This window comes from Terrapene carolina, unplaced genomic scaffold (genome assembly GCF_002925995.2).
Source record: "Terrapene carolina triunguis isolate 2854851 unplaced genomic scaffold, T_m_triunguis-2.0 Scaffold558, whole genome shotgun sequence".
Lineage (NCBI taxonomy): Eukaryota > Metazoa > Chordata > Testudines > Emydidae > Terrapene > Terrapene triunguis.
In genome coordinates this window covers 2,013,599-2,032,069 of record NW_020664909.1, presented here as the reverse complement: position 1 = coordinate 2,032,069, position 18,471 = coordinate 2,013,599, and the positions used below count along the sequence as shown (strand labels likewise).

At 37.6% G+C, this 18,471-nt stretch overlaps 2 protein-coding genes across 2 annotated transcripts in view; one reads left to right on the top strand and one right to left on the bottom strand.

The window, feature by feature from the left end:
- CMSS1 (cms1 ribosomal small subunit homolog) overlaps nucleotides 1-18,471 on the top strand; it is a 358,782-nt gene that overhangs the window by 34,162 nt on the left and 306,149 nt on the right. The gene's annotated exons all lie outside the window — the stretch shown is intronic.
- FILIP1L (filamin A interacting protein 1 like) overlaps nucleotides 1-18,471 on the bottom strand; it is a 43,672-nt gene that overhangs the window by 23,304 nt on the left and 1,897 nt on the right. The gene's annotated exons all lie outside the window — the stretch shown is intronic.

Below are 18,471 nucleotides of genomic sequence, written 5' to 3'. Positions count from 1 at the left end.
CAAATGCATAGAGGACCTCACAATACTCTAAATAATGTATCTACCTTACCTTAAAATCCTGTTGCATATACATATAATGTTTGTCAAAAAATGGAAATGCATACAAACAGGGCAAAAATAAAAATACAAAACACATTGGTTTCATGTTTGTTTTCCTAAAATTTCTTACCAGAATTAGAGGAAAACAAAAAACCACCAACCACAACAAAACACATACCTCTTACATTTAGGACAGTGTAGAAATTACAATAAAATTTCCAAAATATTTCAACTGTATTTGGGTTTTTATCTAGGTTTCTTAAAAATACTGTTTAACTAGATAAAATCAAATACAAAATGGAATATTTTGATAACGCTCATAATTTCTTCACATCCATAATTGTAAGATAGTTGTCTGGTTTTTGGAAAAGAATTTTAGGAAGGTGACTGTGAAACTAATGTGTACATTAAACTTCAGTTTTTGTTTCTGTATTTTAGACACATAGTATATGTGTATACAATATGAGATTTATGGGATTATATCAGTGCTGTTATGTATTTGTTGTTGAGATGGCAAAAGTAAAATAAATTGCCTTAACATCATAAATATTTTCATTGTCTTTTTTGATTGGATGTGAACATTTCCCTGTAGTGTTTGCAATTCAGGCATCACACTACAATACTAGCCAACCAGAAAGTGAAATTGATAAGAAAAACATGAAACTGACTAGTTAGTTTTCATTGAACAGATTGAAAATCCCCTCCTGCAAATACTTAAGACCTTGATCCTGCAATGAGCTCGGTGTGGGTGGACCTTGAGGGGCTCTCTCTAGGAGTCTTCCTATGTGGAGCTCATTGCAGGATCAGGACTTGACTACCTAGAGGGTATTGTGGGACTTTTCACAGTAGCAAGCAGTACACCTGGTGGGAAATGTGCACTTACTTGTTGTGCTTCACTGAGTCAGTCCTGAAACAGCATAAAAGGTGCCGAGCAAATTTTATTTTGTACAGTGTCTTGAGGTTTAATACTTTAAGTTGTATCTATAATATAGCTAATTTCCCCCCCCCCTTTTTTTTTAATGTGATTTTTAACCTGCCAAGTCTCCTCTAAAGGACACTAATACATTTTACTGGAGAGTGATCAGGAAGGACAGGAAATCATCAATAAATCATCAGGCTGTCCAATTAGGTTAAATATTTGAATTATTTTCATTTTGAGTTGTATTTCATAAGAATGTAGTTACATTTTAGACAAAGATAGATACATCATTTAGACAAAGCATTCACAGACAATTCCAAGTACTTGATCCCATGGGATGACAAGAGCACTAACTGAATCCAGTCCAGCAAAAACAGGTCTTGGAAGCTGTTTTTATAGACATGAATGTTAGGTAGTTAAACAGAGTCAAAGCAGTGTCTTATTACTGCTTGTCTTCAGAGCTTCTGTTATAGTTATATAAGCTATTAACCTTATTCTGGTTTATTATCACACTTACATATGAAATGCCAATTGCCTGTTCTTTACAAAAAAATCATATTTGTCATCCTTGAAACTCTCATTTTTCATCATAATTGACTTTTTTCAATGCACATATTATAGCCTGTTAGAGTCTCCATACATATTCAACTCTTCTCCATACCTAAGTGCTGGGTTAGATTGCACTGGGTTAGATTGCACTGATTATATTTAGTATCATATGACTATCTGCCTCTTACAAAACATATCTAACAGCACATTGTTTTACAGTGTCATATGATATGTTTTATAAGTGGGGTTTTCCAGTATCTTCATGTATTATATTACGTTAGTATAGTTTGACTGGAATTTTTGTGGGACAGTAGGGGAAGTGCTCTCTTTAAGTTTGTGTTTTGAGGAAATCTTGATTGCGGCAGGAATGAGATCATAAGATCCTTGTTTTTGTAATCTTTTGCGTCTCGCTCTGTTTCTCATATTTAGTCTGTTCAAGTATGAAATATATATTTTTAAGTACCAAGAGTAAAACAGACCAACGTTTCTGCACAGTGAACCCTTGAAAAGGACAAGTTCTCAAGGATTTAACAGAAAGGGACCTCGGCCTATAAAATTTGGACCTTGACAAGTCTCCCTTCAAATAGTGAAGAAGCTGCTGTAGCTGGAGTTTTGGTTCAGGCCATAGAAATGACAGATATTTTAAGTGCCTAAGACACACAGAGACTTTTATAAAGCTTCAGATTAACATTTTTGAAGAGAATTCTAGTGTCTATCTTGGAAGCTGTGTGTAAACCTAAAATATTTTCTGTATTTGTAAAGCTTATGGATGTGTTTATAGTTAATTTTAAGATGTCATTCAGCAAATATTCTACAGATGTCAATTTGAGGAGACTTCCTAATATGTTTTTGGACATGTATTTGAAGTTCCTTTGTATAATGTATACAAAAATTTTAAGCTGAAAGTTTGAAATGTAAATGAAATCATGATTCTTACTCTGTCTGAGGCATTCTTCCCAGTAACTAGAAAAGCCAAAGCCTGGCCACTAACAAGAAAAGAAACATGCTTTATCACTTCTGGTAAGTCCTACAAATTGGTGTGAGTTTTGACACCAATAGAGTTAAGTATTTCTTTCCGGAAGAAAGTCAGTCTTGCATTCCCTTATAGTTTATGGCAGTAAAGCTTGGCTTTACTAATTATTTTCCAATCTTGGGATGTGTGTGCATAAATTTTTCCTCCCCTACAATCCTACTTATTGATGTGTAATATTTATGAATACCTATGTTATGGCTATTTTTATATCCTATGTATTATCTTTATTGGTGCTTACTTTTTTCTTTTATAAAGAAAGTCAAAGGCTTCTAAAATCATAGCAGCAACAGCATGCCGCAGGTATTATATAATGTATTGGCTTTATCTGGATCTGTCAGCACTGCCCAACAGAATGGCAACACTTTATTTTAGAATTGTGCATCTCAGTATTTGACATTATTTTTAAACGTTTTTTAAGAATTAAGTCCAAATTTGAATGAAAGGAAAATTAAAGGCACATCAGATACAAGATCCAAGAGCATTTTCAGACAAATGTCTTGATACGAAAGTTTAATTTAAAATGGGAACTCTTACATTAAGGTATGTTCTCCACTGGGCAGTTAATCACATCTTGATATCATCCTTATAATCCCAAATTGTTTTATAAACTTAACATTCCTAGACAAATAACTATACAGGGACCTGTGCTGCCACCTCTGGGATGAAACTCAACAGCACCAGTTTAGGACAAGAAGTGAGGCATACCTTCTCCATCCATAATTGTAGAGAATAGGTAACCAGAATATATTTACCTGAGTTGCAAGTTAGTCATGATGCTGGATGTGTACACAGAGACATAGTCAGGAGGGGAAGAAAAAGTAATAGAGTCTCTATAACAACCAATAGTGATTGGGACCTTGGTTTTAGTCTTACTCTAAACTGCAATGCTCCTTTAATATCCTCCCAAAGGCACCAGTTCAGTATTGACTGCTAAGAAAGTGTATTAGCTCTTAAGTTATCCACCACGGTTTTTTTATCTAAATGTACGTTCGTGATTATCCCTTCATACAACCCTAATCAGATGGAGATTTGTTGGGATCGTAAACAGAAGGCTTTGTGGTGTGGATGCACGAGTAACTTCATTTATGGAAATTAAAATGAAACATGCACAGAGAAAATAATATACCCCACTAGGTATATCAAGATATAATTTATCTGCTGGGCTGCCATGTATGTCTTTAAAGGGGACATGTAACTTGACTCTTTTAATTGACTAATTTTAGAAAATTTAAATATTTTGGTAGAACACGTTGTACTTTGACGGTGCCACAGAATCATTTAAAAAAAAAAAAGAGAGAGTAGTATGCACAGCCTCTCAACATTCCTTGAAAAACACTTAGAACAGTTTGCTCTCCTTTTGATGTTTATTAAGTCTTTTGGGCGACCTGAGAATAGCAGCAAAAAACATGCTAGAATCTACCCTGTCTCCCCACATAATCCTTCTTGTATATGACTGCCTCCTTGATTTCTGTTCAAACTTTGCTGATATTGCTTAACTGTTCTCATGCAGGGCTTTGGGAAGTGTGTTCCCAGAAACTCCTCCCCATCAGAAGTGCACAGGAGTGGTATCACACTAGTGCATAAGACAGAAGTTGAACTGACCAATAAAAAAAACTCTGAAAATGACTATACACAACAACTACTGTCAATGCCAAAAATCAGAGGTGAATATAGCTGAACTGTTTGATAATAGTGAACATAACATAATAAAATTTAACATCCTGGGGGTGGGGTGGGGTGGAAGGGGAGGAGAGAAATACCAAAGCGCAGCCCTCCACAGTAGCATTTAAGTTCAGAAAGGAACTACACAAAAATCAGGAAGCTAGTTAAACAGAAATTAAAAGGTACAGTGCCAAAAGTGAAATTCCTGCAAGCTGCATGGAAACTTTTTATAGACATCATACTAGAGGCTCATTTTAAATGTATACCCCAAATTTAAAAACATAGTAAGAGAACCAAAAAAGTGTCACCGTGGCTAAACAACAAAGTAAAAGACACAGTTAGCAGCAACAAGGCATCCTTTACAAAGTGGAAGTTAAATCCTAGTGAGGAAAATGGAAAGGAGCATAAACTCTTGCAAATGAAGTGTAAAAGTATAATTAGGAAGGCCAAAAAAGAATTCAAGAACAGCTAGCCAAAGAGTCATAAAGTAACAGCAAAAAAAATTTAAAGTACATCAGAAGCAGGAAGCCTGCTAAACAACCCGTAGGATCAGTGGACGATCAAGATGCTAAAGGAGCACTGAAGGACAATAAGGCCATTGCGGAGAAACTAAATGAATTCTTTGCATCAGTCTTCACAGCTGAGGATGTGAGGGAGATTCCCCAACCTGAGCCATTCTTTTTAGGTGACAAATCTGAGGAACAGGAGGTTTTGGAACAAATTGATAAATTAAATAGTAATAGGTCACCAGGACCGGATGGTATTCACCCAAGAGTTCTGAAGGAACTCAAATGTGAAATTGTAGAACTACTAACTGTGGTATGTAGCCTATTATTTAAATCAGCTTCTGTACCAGATGACTGGAGGATAGCTAATGTAATGCCAATTTTTAAAAAAGGCTCCAGAGGTGATCCCGGCAATCGCAGGCTGGTAAGCCTAACTGCAGTACCAGACAAACTGTTTGAAACTATAGTAAAAAACAGAATTATCAGACACATAGATTAACACGATTTGTTGGGGAAGAGTCAACATAATTTTCGTAAAAGGAAATTGTGCCTCACCAATCTACTAGAATTCTCTGAGGGGGTCAACAAGCAAGTGGACAAGGGTGATCCAATGGATATAGTATACTTAGATGTTCAGAAAGCCTTTGACAAGGTCCCTCACAAAAGGCTCTTAAGCAAAGTAAGCTGTCATGGGATAAGAGGGAAGGTCCTCTAATGGATTGGTAACTGGTTAAAAGATAGGAAACAAAGGGTAGGAATAAATGGTCAGTTTTCAGAATAGAGAGAGGTAAATAGTGGTGTCCCCAGGTGTGTGTACTGGGGCCAGTACTGTTCAACATATTCATAGTGAGGTGAGCAATATTTGCTGATTATAAACTAATCAAGATTGGTAAGTCCAAAGCAGACTGTGAAGAGTTATAAAGTGATCTCACAAAACTGGGGGAGTGGGCAACAAAATGGCAAAAGAAATTCAATATTGATAAATGCAAAGTACAGCACATTGGAAAACATAATCCCAGCTATACATAAAAAATGATGAAGTCTAAATTAGCTGTTACCACTCAAGATAGAGATCTTGGAGTCATTGTGGGTAATTCTCTGAAAACATCAACTCAATGTGCAGTGGCAATCAAAAAAGCTAACAATGTTGGGAATCATAGGACAGAAAATATCACATTGCCTCTATATAAATCCATGGTACACCCACATCTTGAACACTGCATGCAGATCTGGTTGCCCCATCTCAAAAAAGATATATTAGAATTAGAAAAGGTACAGAAAAGGATAACAAAAATGATTAGGGGTATGGAACAGCTTCCATAGAGGAGAGAATAATAAGACTGGGACTTTTCAGCTTGGAAAAGAGACGACTAAGAGGAGATATGATAGAAGTTTATAAAATCATGACTGGTGTGGAGAAAGTAAATAAGGAAGTGTTATTTACTCCTTATAATACAAGAACCAGGAGTCACCAAATGAAATCAATAGGCAACAGGTTAAAAGCAAACAAAAGGAGGTATTTCTTCACACAACGCACAGTCAACCTGTGGAACCCTTTGCCAGAGGATGTTGTGAAGGCCAAGTCTATAACAGGGTTCAAAAAAGAACTAGATATGTTCATGGAGGATAGGTCCATCAATGGCTATTAGCCAGGATTGGCAGGGATGCAAAACCATGCTCTGAAGTGTCCCTGACCTTTGTTTGCCAGAAGATGGGAATGGGTGACAGGGGATGGATTATTTGATGATTACCTGTTCTTTCTTTCCCTCTGAAGCACCTGGCATTGGCCACTGTTGGAAGACAGGATACTGGGCTAGGCGGACGATTGGTTTGACCCTGTATGGTCGTTCTTATGTTCTAAATGGTTTTGGCTTACTCCCAGGAGTTCATGTGCTGAAAAATATTGTTTTGTCTAATTTCTTATAGTTCTCGTAATCTCTGGTGTTACAAGTAACAGTAGGTAAAAATTTTCCCATGGAAATCTGGTTTTCAAGTTATTGGTGTGTCTCTGTAATTTTTTTTTTTTTTTTTTTGTATCAAAAATTTGAGTGCGAGTTCTTTTGAAAAAACATAGTTACAAGTGAGCTCTGTACTGACCAGACTACGGTAATGAGCTTTACTTGGTGTTATCCTTGAAAAACTCCCACAGAAGAGAGACAGCTTTTGGAGTGCTGAGCTGTACTGTTCTGATGTTACATTTTGAGATACAGCTTTCTACCTCCCACCCCCTTTCCTGGATTTAACTGCTATTTGAATAATTTTTGTTTGATGTTAGAATTGACATCTATTATTGTTAATATGACAATGGCATATAATTGTGCATGCAAGATAAATGTTAATCTTTTTCTGTTCTGAAGTCTTGTTTCCTCTTTGACTGTCAATTTTAAATGAAACTATGAACTATTAATGTTGTGGTCACACGTACATGATGCTTTTATTTTCTTGGCTAATGGTTTGTTGTTGTTTTTAATATTACCATAGTGCATCCTTTTTCCATCTTCCTTTCTGCAAAGCAAATTGCCTGTGAAGCCAGAAATAAAGAAAGTAACTTCAGATGCAACACCAGAATTTGGAACTCCTCGAATTTACGTCAGCCAGGAAATTATAGTTTTGCAGATGGAAAGCTTACAGGAGGAAATGGAAAGATTAGTCTTGAGAGATGTGGTATAGTGGTCAGAGAAACAGGACGATGAGGCAAGAACTCCTGAGTTTAATCCAGACAGTGCCTCAACCTTCCTCTTTGGCTTGAACAAGTTAAATTCTGTACCTCAACTTCTGCATCTATAAAATGGGGATAATAAGGTTGACCTATCTGACAGTATATTTTCAGAATCAAATGATTAACGTTGAAAATGCTTTAAAAGGGCTAAGTATTGCCATTTCTCAAAAGTCAAGGCAGATCCAATGAAATCCATTACTAATTTTTGTATTCAAAGATTACAAATTCATTACATTTTTAATAAATTGAATTTATGGGGGAAATCTGTGTTTTACATCCTCCGTTTTTGAAAAAGTGCATACTGTACAATTTATTGCTGGAAAACTCTACCCTTCTCAGCAGCCTGATATTAAATCCTTTCAAATAGCTACTGTTACAAAATACTCAAAGCCTTGAAGATAAGCAACTACTGTGTTTGCCTTGGAATTCTTGTTGTTAAATTTTCTCTATGGCCAAGTACACATGGAGGTGGGTTTTATTATTTCTGCAGAATATAAGTATCAGCTAGCATGCTGCTGCTATAACACAGCAAGTGAAAACTATGTGCAAGAATTTAACTGTGGTTACAATAGAAAATCTTTTTATAATTCTTCCATAGCATCTTGAGCATCTCAAAACGCTAACAAAATTAATGCATTAATCTTCCCCACTCCCCTGTGTGGTAGGAAAGTATTCTTCCTCTCTCTTCACAGGTGGGGAAATAAAGGCAAAGACAGATTAAGTGACTTGCCCAATATAAGACAGGAAGTCTCTAATATTTCCCAGTCTGTGACTAAGCATTGCATTACTGCAGTAAATGCTACCTACTTAACAGGTCCCCAAATGTGAAATTTCTAAGTAATGATTATGCATAGAATTGCAGCAGCGCTTGTGCAATAACATTTTCTGCCCCAGTTCTGAAGTCCCAAGGGGAAAATAAATTTGCTTGGATTTCAGGTCCTAGAGCTAAGCATGCATAATTACTTCTAATTAACAGACATACTACAATATTCTGCAGATAGTTAAATTTTAAGGGGTGACAATAAAAATACTATATAGGGGAGCCTGTCTACATTCTGTTTCAATGTAGTCCATAAACCAGGATTAAAACTGTGTTTTTTGGCCCATCTATACTGAGTGGGTAAACGTAAGACCTGGTCTTACAGCCCTTGGTTGTGTGAGTGGTGCCGCTGACTTCAATGACTACAGGACAGAGCCCTCTATTTCAAAGCTGTTTAGCTGGAACTATGTTTGAACACTTTTAAAAACATGATGAAAATGCCAGAGTAGAAGAAGAATGAATTTTGTCTTTGGTTTCTGATCAGAATTATTTAAAAAATGAGTGAAATGACTGAATTGCCTAGGCCATATTCAGCTGAATGTAAGTCTTGTTGATGAAGCCCGTCATGAAACTTGCAACTTCAGGTCCCTATCAGAAGTGCATCCCCTGTAAGTCATCCCTGAACATAGTATATAACTGTTCAAGTCTTCAAGAATATCTCTGACATGCATTCTTTAGGTGGTTTCTACACAGATAACTGTTTGTAATTTGTTGGTTCTTCTGTTCCTTTCTATGACATGTAGATCCATGGTTGTGTATTGCATGATGCTTTTGTTACTCTTTTGTCTTTATGGTACGTGATTCACCAGGAGCTATGCTGATATCTTAACCAGCACTGAGTATAGTTAACCAGCACGGATACAAAAAATTTTTTACTTAAATTTAGCTAATATTTTTAGGATGACTTTGAGAATGGCTGTTTTCCAACAATAACTCATCATGTTACTCAGAGGAGACTGGTTGGCCATAAATGTCATTTTCCCACAGCATTTCCAGGAACTAGATGTTCTCTGAAATAATTTTAACATGTACTATATAGAAATAAATGTCTGGGCCAAATTCTCAGCCAGGGTCAGAATGGGTGGCATGACTGCATCTGTTGTATACTGTTGGATGTATGAACTATGACCCTATTCATATACACCTTCAGCAGGCCTGTATGTACTATGAAGCTAAAGCAGAAAGCCTTTAGTTAATCCTATTGGGATCCAGGAAGTGGGCAAAGCCCGCCCATTGCTAAAGGATCCCCCCCAGCCTAAGGGGGGGTCCACAGGACCTGGAGACCAAAAAATTACGGGGGACAACTAATAAAAGAACAGGGACAGGAGTGAGGTCAAAGGGTCAAATGAAGGGAACCAGACGGGGACACCGAGCAGAGAACCCCGGACAGCGCCCACTGCTCCTCGAAGGCGTCAAGGGAGCCAGTGGACGCCGCCCAGAGGAACTCTGCCTGGATACGTGAAAGAACGGAGGACCTGAAATAGGCCCCACAGTCACAGGAGACTCCATCGGCCAACCTCCTCACTCTGGTTTTATAGATGGCCAGTTTCGCTAGGGCCAGGAAGAGGTTGACCAGGAGGTCCTGCGACTTTGTGGGGCGACGGATAGGGAGTGCATAAATAAAAAGGTGAGGAGAAAAGTGCAACCAAATTCTTAACAAAATATCCGTGAGGAGCCGGAATAGGGGCTGCAGCCTGGCACACTCCAGGTAAACATGCGCCAGCGTCTCCCTCACGCTGCAAAAGGGGCAGGTGTCTGGGATAGGGGTAAACCGCGCCTTTAGTTAATAGCAGGCAGCTATAGTTGCCAGAGTCAGCCTCTAGATCACATGGTGATCACTTGCATTGTACATTCATGCTAATCTGGTTATAATTTCATTGTGTGCAATTACTTTATTTGATGTAGTTTTGTGGGGAAATCCATTGTATTTGTAGCAGAAAAAGTGAACCTTAATTGATACCATAAATTTTTGTTGATAAATTTTCTGAAGTATTACAGTCAAGCCTTTACAAACAAAGACCCTAGTAAATTTGGTTTACATAAATGGCCTGTATTTGTTTAATAACAAAATCAAAAGTAAATGGAAACTATATTTGCAGTGAAAAAACCCTTATACATAACTTTAATTTATGATCTAAATATGAATCTTTTCATCTACACCTGGTAAGGTGAATCCATCCATTTCTTGCTAATGTGGCAATCTGAATTGATGGCAGTGTGCTGTACCTGAGGTTATTAGTCAAGACCACTTTGAAGCTATCACTGGTGCAGACTGCCACCACTTAGGCCTGCTGTAGAGTGTTAATTTCAGAAAATATGTGAACAATTCTCCAAACATTGCTTTTTTTGCTTCCAAGTGCAATTCAAAGTGTGATGGGATCTTTGGATATCTGGGGGACAGCCTGTCTGTCTATGATCTTCACCAACCTTTTGAGGTCAGCTGAATCATTCCTGCTAAACATCGTTAGATCTGAACAAGTCAAGGTTGGAAGTGTGGAAATTGCATCATATCCTGGTTCACTAGAACCTGAGTCTGTTGACCATAAGCTTGAACATGTCAATAAGAATATTTCCTAATCCAGGCTCTTGCCTGAGGGGCTGATTGTAAGGTAGTTTGCAGGTTGGTTGTTTTAAGAGTTGATTGTAGGATGGGAGTCTACAGTCAAAAACTAATGTTGATATTACTCAGTGAATCGTATTCTTTTAAGGACCATATTGTAAATGTGACTAAGGGCTATTTGATAGGTACATTTGATAAATTTAAATAACTCCTTTAATAATACATGATGGGACAAAAATAGCCCTGTTGAAGCAACTATTCTTAATCTGTTAATTAAAGCAGGGGTTAGGGGTTCTCAATCGGGGGGTCATGACCCCTCAGGGGGTTGCGAGATTATTATGTGGGGGTCATGAGCTGTCAGCCTCCATCCCCAACCCCCACTTTCGCCTCCAGCATTTATAATAGTGTTAAATTAAAAACTAATTTTTTTTATATATTTAAGCAGGGGCCACACTCAGAGGCTTGCTGTGTAAAAGTGGTCACCAGTACAGAAGTTTGAGAAAACACTGATCACTATTGACTATCAAGAGCCAAAGATCAATTGTTTCTTGTGTATCAAAATAGGGTTTTCTGTTTTCTTGTTATTTGATGTTTTACTGCATTTACATTCAAATTCTCTGCTTTAACATGAAGGCCACAGTTGGAGATCCTTTTAGTCATATACCCACTTCAAATGTGAACAGTAGTGTGTTTCCAGAATCTGCCTCTGTTGTCTAGCTGTTTAAACACAGGCAGTGGCTAACATGCTTGCTTTGGAAACCAAATGTTTCTTTCTTTCATGGGGGGGAAATTAAAATTGGTAGGGTGAAAAAAAATAGATTTACTGGGTATAGCCACGCTCACTGTGGCCAATAGTTTCTTAATGTAGTTTATAACTGGTCTATCCCTTTAAAGCCAAGAGAGAGACTTATTTTTCCATAACTGTTCTGTTTCCTATTCTTTTTTTAAAACTGTCTCTCTGAAGTTGTCCAATAAAAGATATTACCTCACCCAGCTTGTGTCTCTAATAAAACAGTGCATTTATGGGGAAACAGAAGGACTATACATCTGCATATCACCTGTCACCCTCACCTCAGTAAGGGTACGGTACTTAGATGAAGATTCAGTGTGAGCATTAATCCTTTTTAAAAATTTTTTTTCATTAACTGGTCATTCTGCAGCATTTCCCACAACATTTTATTGTACCAAGAATTGATTTATGCTTCTTTGTCTTTGTATGGCTGACAGTCTTTGGTTACATGCACTACTTTAATCAAAAAGCTTATCTACATGGTAGGGTAATGTGCACCATAAGGATGTGATTTTTAAAGTGCACTAACATGCTGTGAATTAGTGGGTCCATGTAGACTTTGCTGGTGCACCCTAAAGGTTCCCCAGTGCACTTCAACGTACATCTCTGTTCAAGTGCACTAGGGAGTCTTCACTGCACATCAGCAGGATCTACATGGACCCATTAATGCACAGCATGTTAGTGCGTTTTAGAAATCACACCCAAGCCCAAAGATAGGCTCTTGTGAAAGCAAGTGGCTGTTTTCCTTGTAAAATCTATATACTGCATACAGTTTTCATGGAACATAGAAACTGCAAAATTATTCTGGGTGTTCTGTCTGATTTTTTCCTATCCCAATATCATTCCTGCCTTTGCTGATGATCTGTAGAGTTTAGGATATATTTCCCTATTTCACTTTTATTCATTATATAATAAAACTTTTTATCATTAATTTAAAAGTGAGTTCAAATGCAGAATGTGAAAAGAAAACCTTATCTCTAGAAGTTCTTGCTGTTGATTTGTTATCAAACCTTGTTAGCCTGAGTATATCTAAGGGTCAATGACAGGACCTAAATTGGACCCTCCTTAAAACCTGCAATTTTTTAATGACTCCTCATCAAAGTAGAAAAATTCTGTTTTCAAAAGGATGGTGGAAACAGTTTAAACCTCTAGGCCAGGGGTAGGCAACCTATGGCACGCATGCCGAAGTCGGTACGCAAGCTCATTTTCAGTGGCACTCACACTGCCCGGGTCTTGGCCACTGGTCCAGGGGGCTCTGCATTTTAATGTAATTTTAAATGAAGCTTCTTAAACATTTTAAAAACCTTATTTGCCTTACATACAACAATAGTTTAGTTATATATTATAGACTTATAGAAAGAGACCTTCTAAAAACGTTAAAACACGAAACCTTAAATTAGAGTGAATAAATGAAGACTCTGCACACCACTTCTGAAAGGTTGCTGACCCCTGCTCTAGGCTGAGGAGACTGGTCAAAGCAAGAGCAAACCCAGCCTGTCTGGGCCAGAAATTTCCAAAGTGGCCACTGATTTTAGGTGTCCACCTCAAGGAATCTTGAATCTTATTTTTCAGAGATGTTGAGCACACACAATTCCAAGTAAAGTAAATAGGAGTGATGATAGGCACTCAGCATCTCTGAAAATCAAGCTTGAAGGTGACTCAGTTTGGACACCAAGAAATGGAGGTATCTAAAATCAGTGGCCACTTTGGATAATGTTGCCCTTAGTGTGTTAAGATGGATGTAGTTGTGTAATGTATACTGTATTGCCTTTCTGTTCTCCTGCCATCTCCCTTTTATGAGTGAGCGAGGGATTTAAATTGGAGAGTTTTGTCACTTTTAGTCTACTGCCACCCCAGAGAGGAGCAGAAGGACAGTGACTGCATGTGCATATTTATTCTCCAGTCACAAGAACAACTGCCTCTGATCCCCAACAAATCAAATCTCCCTGGTTTGCTTTGTTTGGGTTGCACTCTTTACTAGATGCAATATTAAGATTGTTGCGGAGCTTGTTTTGGAGGGTCGATAATTTCCCCCCTTGTATCAGGGAGACCTGTTTAGAAAAAAAAATTGAAATTTAGGAGAAAAACAGTTTGGGCCTCTCAATATTAGCGATTTCACTGTCCAGGATGCAAGTCGTTGTAGTTGGGAATTTAATTTATGTTGCTGGTGACAGGCTTTATCTCATTATATAAAAGAGTGCATGGTGCTACTTTGCAAATCAAGAATATTTTTGTAATAGGGAGAGATCTTTTCACACAAATTAACTGAACACTCGTTTTGTTCACATGCAAAATCATTAGCAGCGCTTGGTGATCCTAAGTTTTCAAAAATGTGCACCCAAGTTAGGGTGCTCAGTGGTGGATTTCAGGTGTTCAGCTGTGGAGTTGGGTGCCCTATTTAGGTGTCCATCCTTACAAATTAGGCCTACTTTATTCATGCAGCGGTTTCACAGAGATCTGAAACAAAAGTGTTCCACTTGAAAGTTCTGCTAAACCTGAAAAAAAGTATTACACTGGGAGGAATATTTTAAAGTTGAAAACTAGACTTTAAGAGGGTTACTAGGCATCTCCCCATGTAGTCTATTTGTAACTAATTATAATACACGTAGGGTTTAGGAGTTCGTTTTCCTTGATGTGATGGATGACATCAGATGTTTATTTCCAGGTGATTTATAGGCAAGTCTGATATTGTTAAAATCTCCTTATTTCTTATAGTTTGGATATGATGACTGCATCTCGTGTAAGTTTTATACCAGAAAATGGATAAAGACAACTATTTTAAAGAAACTACTAGGTTAAAAATAATTTAAACATAACACCATAGATTGTTAAAAAGAAAAGAATTTTAAAGGTCTAATCTACTTTTTTTCTGTTTATGCAGTTTACCTTTTCTCAGGGCAGCGACAATATGCTACTGAGGGCTTGTCTATGTGGCCCTGAGTTCGGACTATGGGGGATGTGAATTGTAGCGCACAACAGCATGCTGCACTCTAACTGTCCTGTGTGGATGCTGCTTGCGTGAGCTAAAAGGTACCTAGTTTGCATTAACATTGTCCTGACTAAGTTAATGCGAACTATGTACCTTTTAGTTTGCACCAACACAATATACTCCGGGCAGTTGGAGCAAAACAATTCAGTGTGGGCTGCAATTTGCACCGCGGTAGTCCACACTGTGGCACATTGTAGAATAGTCTTAATTTCAGTTGTGTTTCTAGTTTTCTCTTTTAGTTTGTCATGCACAAGCTGCAATATTTGCTTTGCAAACACTGAAGGAGAAATTAATTAATTAAAAAAAAAATCCAGCTGTTTACACTGAATTGTAAAGACACTTTATTGAAATGTTAGGCATATCACCTATCACCTACATGGACCCTCTAATTCACAGACATATCTTTATAAAATGTAAATTGTTGCCAAATTTGCCTTGACATTGGAGGATTATGTCTATGCTGCTGTTTCTTGGCAGCTCTGTGGGAGCCTACAAAGGAAAATGCAATTGGACTTGTGTCGTCTTTGTAGAATTTTGAAATATTAAAAAAAGCCCTGAAAATTTTTTTGTTGCTTTATATTTTTTAAAGTTGAAGTAGCACTTAAAGACCCCAATTTGGATTGAGACCCATTGTGCTGGGTGCTGTGCAAACATAGAAATGGACATTCAGTTCTGGTCTATTCTGGCAGACATGAACGATGTCCTTGCAGGATCAGTGAGGGTGTGCTTTATTTTTTGTTTTTAATGAAAACCCACCTAACTGCTCACAAAGGCTTCTAAAGGTCCAGAAAACCCCGATTCTGATGGTGGTAAATCAGGTTTTACAGAAAAGTGTTGCACTCTTAAAACCAAATTTTCCAAAGTAGTCATATATTTTGGGTGCCCAACCTGAAATACATAGGATCTAGTTTTCTGAATGGTTGAGCACCCACAATTCTAATTCATGCCATTAGGGACTGCCATTGCTCAGCAACCCTGAACATTAATCTGTAAGGTGACTGTGTTCTGCTCAGATGGCTCAGCATCTGTATACTCTGTTCTGGGGAAGTCAACTGGCTGTATGCTCTGCCTGAAGCTGAACTAAAAAGCGGCTATACATGTTGCCAGCATGTGCATGATGGGACGTGCACAGAGGGTGGCCTTTGCGGCAGTAAAGGGCACGGTGCATTGTGCACCTGAATGAGCAGGATAAAAGGAATCTTTTTATTTGTTTGTTTCGGAAATGCCCTGTAGTCAAATTGGTTTGAACATTCAGCAATTTCTAATGAGGTTCATCCACTTCATTTACTTTTTTTTAAAAAAGAATTATATTATGACATTATTTGGTCATGTATGCCTTAATTTTGCATTCACAGAATGTGATCTATTTCTAACCTGTTGCTTAAAGTTTTCTCTTCCCTTCTCATTTCCCTCTTCCTCCTCCTTTCCCTCTCCCACTTAAGCTGCCCTAATGTAGAGACAGCACTGAGAGAGAGTTTGACTTTGTATTGTTTGCAAATTCGAGGTTACTGATTGCTACAACGAACACTTTAAAGACTTTTTCTCCTGAGTCTATGAACGCTTGAGAGAGACAGTTCTAAAGGCCTGATCCTGCACCATTGGTCAGTCAATGAGAGTTTTATTATTGACTTTAATAGAAGCAATCTGCACCCTGAAAACTCAAACAACACTGGCTCTTGTCTCAGGCCTGGTCTACACTAGGGTGGTGGTGGGGATCGATCTAAGTTACACAACTTCAGCTATGTGAATAATGTAACTGAAGTCAACGTACTTAGATCTACTTACCGCAGTGTCTTCACTGTGGTAAGTCGACTACTGACGCTCCCCTGTCCTGCACCTCTCACTCCGGTGGAGTACCGAAGTCAATGGGAGAGTGCTCGGCGGTCGATTTATCGCATCTTCAGTAGACACGATAAATCAACCCCCCTGCTGGATCGATCGCTCCGGAAGTAAGTGTAGACATGCCCTCATTAAGAGAAAACAGTGGCAGACTTCAAACTAAGGGCCTAATCCTGAAAGGTGCTGAGTGTCTCAGCTCCCATTGACTTAATTTACCTAAAAGGGCCTTAAATTTATAATTTTTTGGCGGTACCTCATACCCACCTGGAGATGAATACTAAATGTTTTTTGAAGAGTCAGTGGTTGAACTGACCAGCCTATTAGCTGCGTCAAACTAGCTCAGAGGAGTTTCAGGAGTTCCACTCAGTAAGAGACAGACAGACATAAACAATTCAAAATAATTCACATTAGCAGTAATGTATAGTTATGTTCTTACCAGTTAGATGAAAGGTGAAAAGCATTAGACTGAACTCTTAGTGAGTCAGAACTTAAAAACTTTACTTAATGATCTTAAAGGTTTTAACTACTTCTACAGTATAAAATATTTAGGATACTATCTTGCAGATACCAGTTTTTAATTGTAAATGCATCAGTATTATTTAGTTACTGTCACACCGAGGAGTTGACAGAAGTTGCTTACAGAACAGTTCCAACAGAATGTACACCATTAGTAATCTTTCACTTTCCCATCTCTAAGTACGTTTGGCACAGATCTTTATTAAAAAGGAATGAACCTTTTGAGAATTTGTACATAATGGGAATTTCAGTTGGGAGTGAAATTAAGAAGGGCTTTTTGGATCTTTTTGAAGAATCTGTCCCAGCATTATAGAAATCATACAAAAGTGACGGTAATTAGCAGATTCATGCAGTGACATGATTTATCTAGAATTGATTGGGGAGGCAGGAGATTTAAAGTACTGTTATTTAGAGATGGAAAACTAGTTAGATATTATTTATTTTGTTGCAGGAGGGGAAATAGGGGCATCATGCAGTTTTTCTTAGAAATTATATTTCATACAAGTAATGGGCTAGTCTTAGTTATAATGGACTATTGCCTTTTCACATTGAGTGTTGTAATGCTTTCTACCATAATACTATGTTTAAATAAAGAACTATATGTTTGAAGACTGTTAATCAAATGTCCTCAATACATTCCTCAGGCAATTAATCAAAATAACAAGTATTACTGATTTTGGAAAGTGGGAAAAAAAGATAAATATGACACTTCTGACTTCATCATAATGAGATCTTTCCCTAAAATAGGCTATACCCAATTTAAATACATTTGTATTAAAATAAAAGTCAGTACAGGTAAGGAGAAATAATTCATACTAGCAATAAATGATAAAATGGGGGAAGGAGCAGAGCAAAGAGCTGTAGAGGTATAAATTCAGTGGGCCAACTTCTTCAGTGTAAATTCAGTGAAGTTTTTCCAGATTTATGCCACTGTAAATGAGAACAGAATTGGCTTAAGAAAGTGCAAAATAAAGTGTTTCCCCTTAAAATTAAGAAAAGGCTGACTACAGGGAACACAGGTGTTAAGGCATTGATTGACGCTATAATTTTCATCAGGCTTACTGCAGTTTATAGTACAGATGGTACTGTGGGTATTGCTGAAACAGTAATTCATGGTTTCTGTTTCCTTCCTTCTCTATTAGATTCAAAAGAGCTGAATAGTCTAAGGGTGGAATTTGTCCATTTCCAATTACAGCCTTTATCAAATAAACAGTTTTCTATTGCATATGAAATATTTCCATATAACTGAGTTGTCTGTGGTTGTTTCCTTGTCAAATTGTTGTGAACTCTCTTGTTCTTTGACTAAACGAGCAGTTTCTGGGACTCTGTTACTGGACTCTGCGCTAAGCAGTCTGGTCTATTTTTTTACTTCAGTGAATATTTCTCCTTTGTACATTTGGTAATTACATTGTTTAACTTACTAAATCATTCATTAAATTAAATCTGTTGGACATAATGATTAGGGAACACCGTTACCTCTGTGTTTTGTTAAATGATCATTTGGGGGAGGGTTGGGGGGGCAGAGGATAG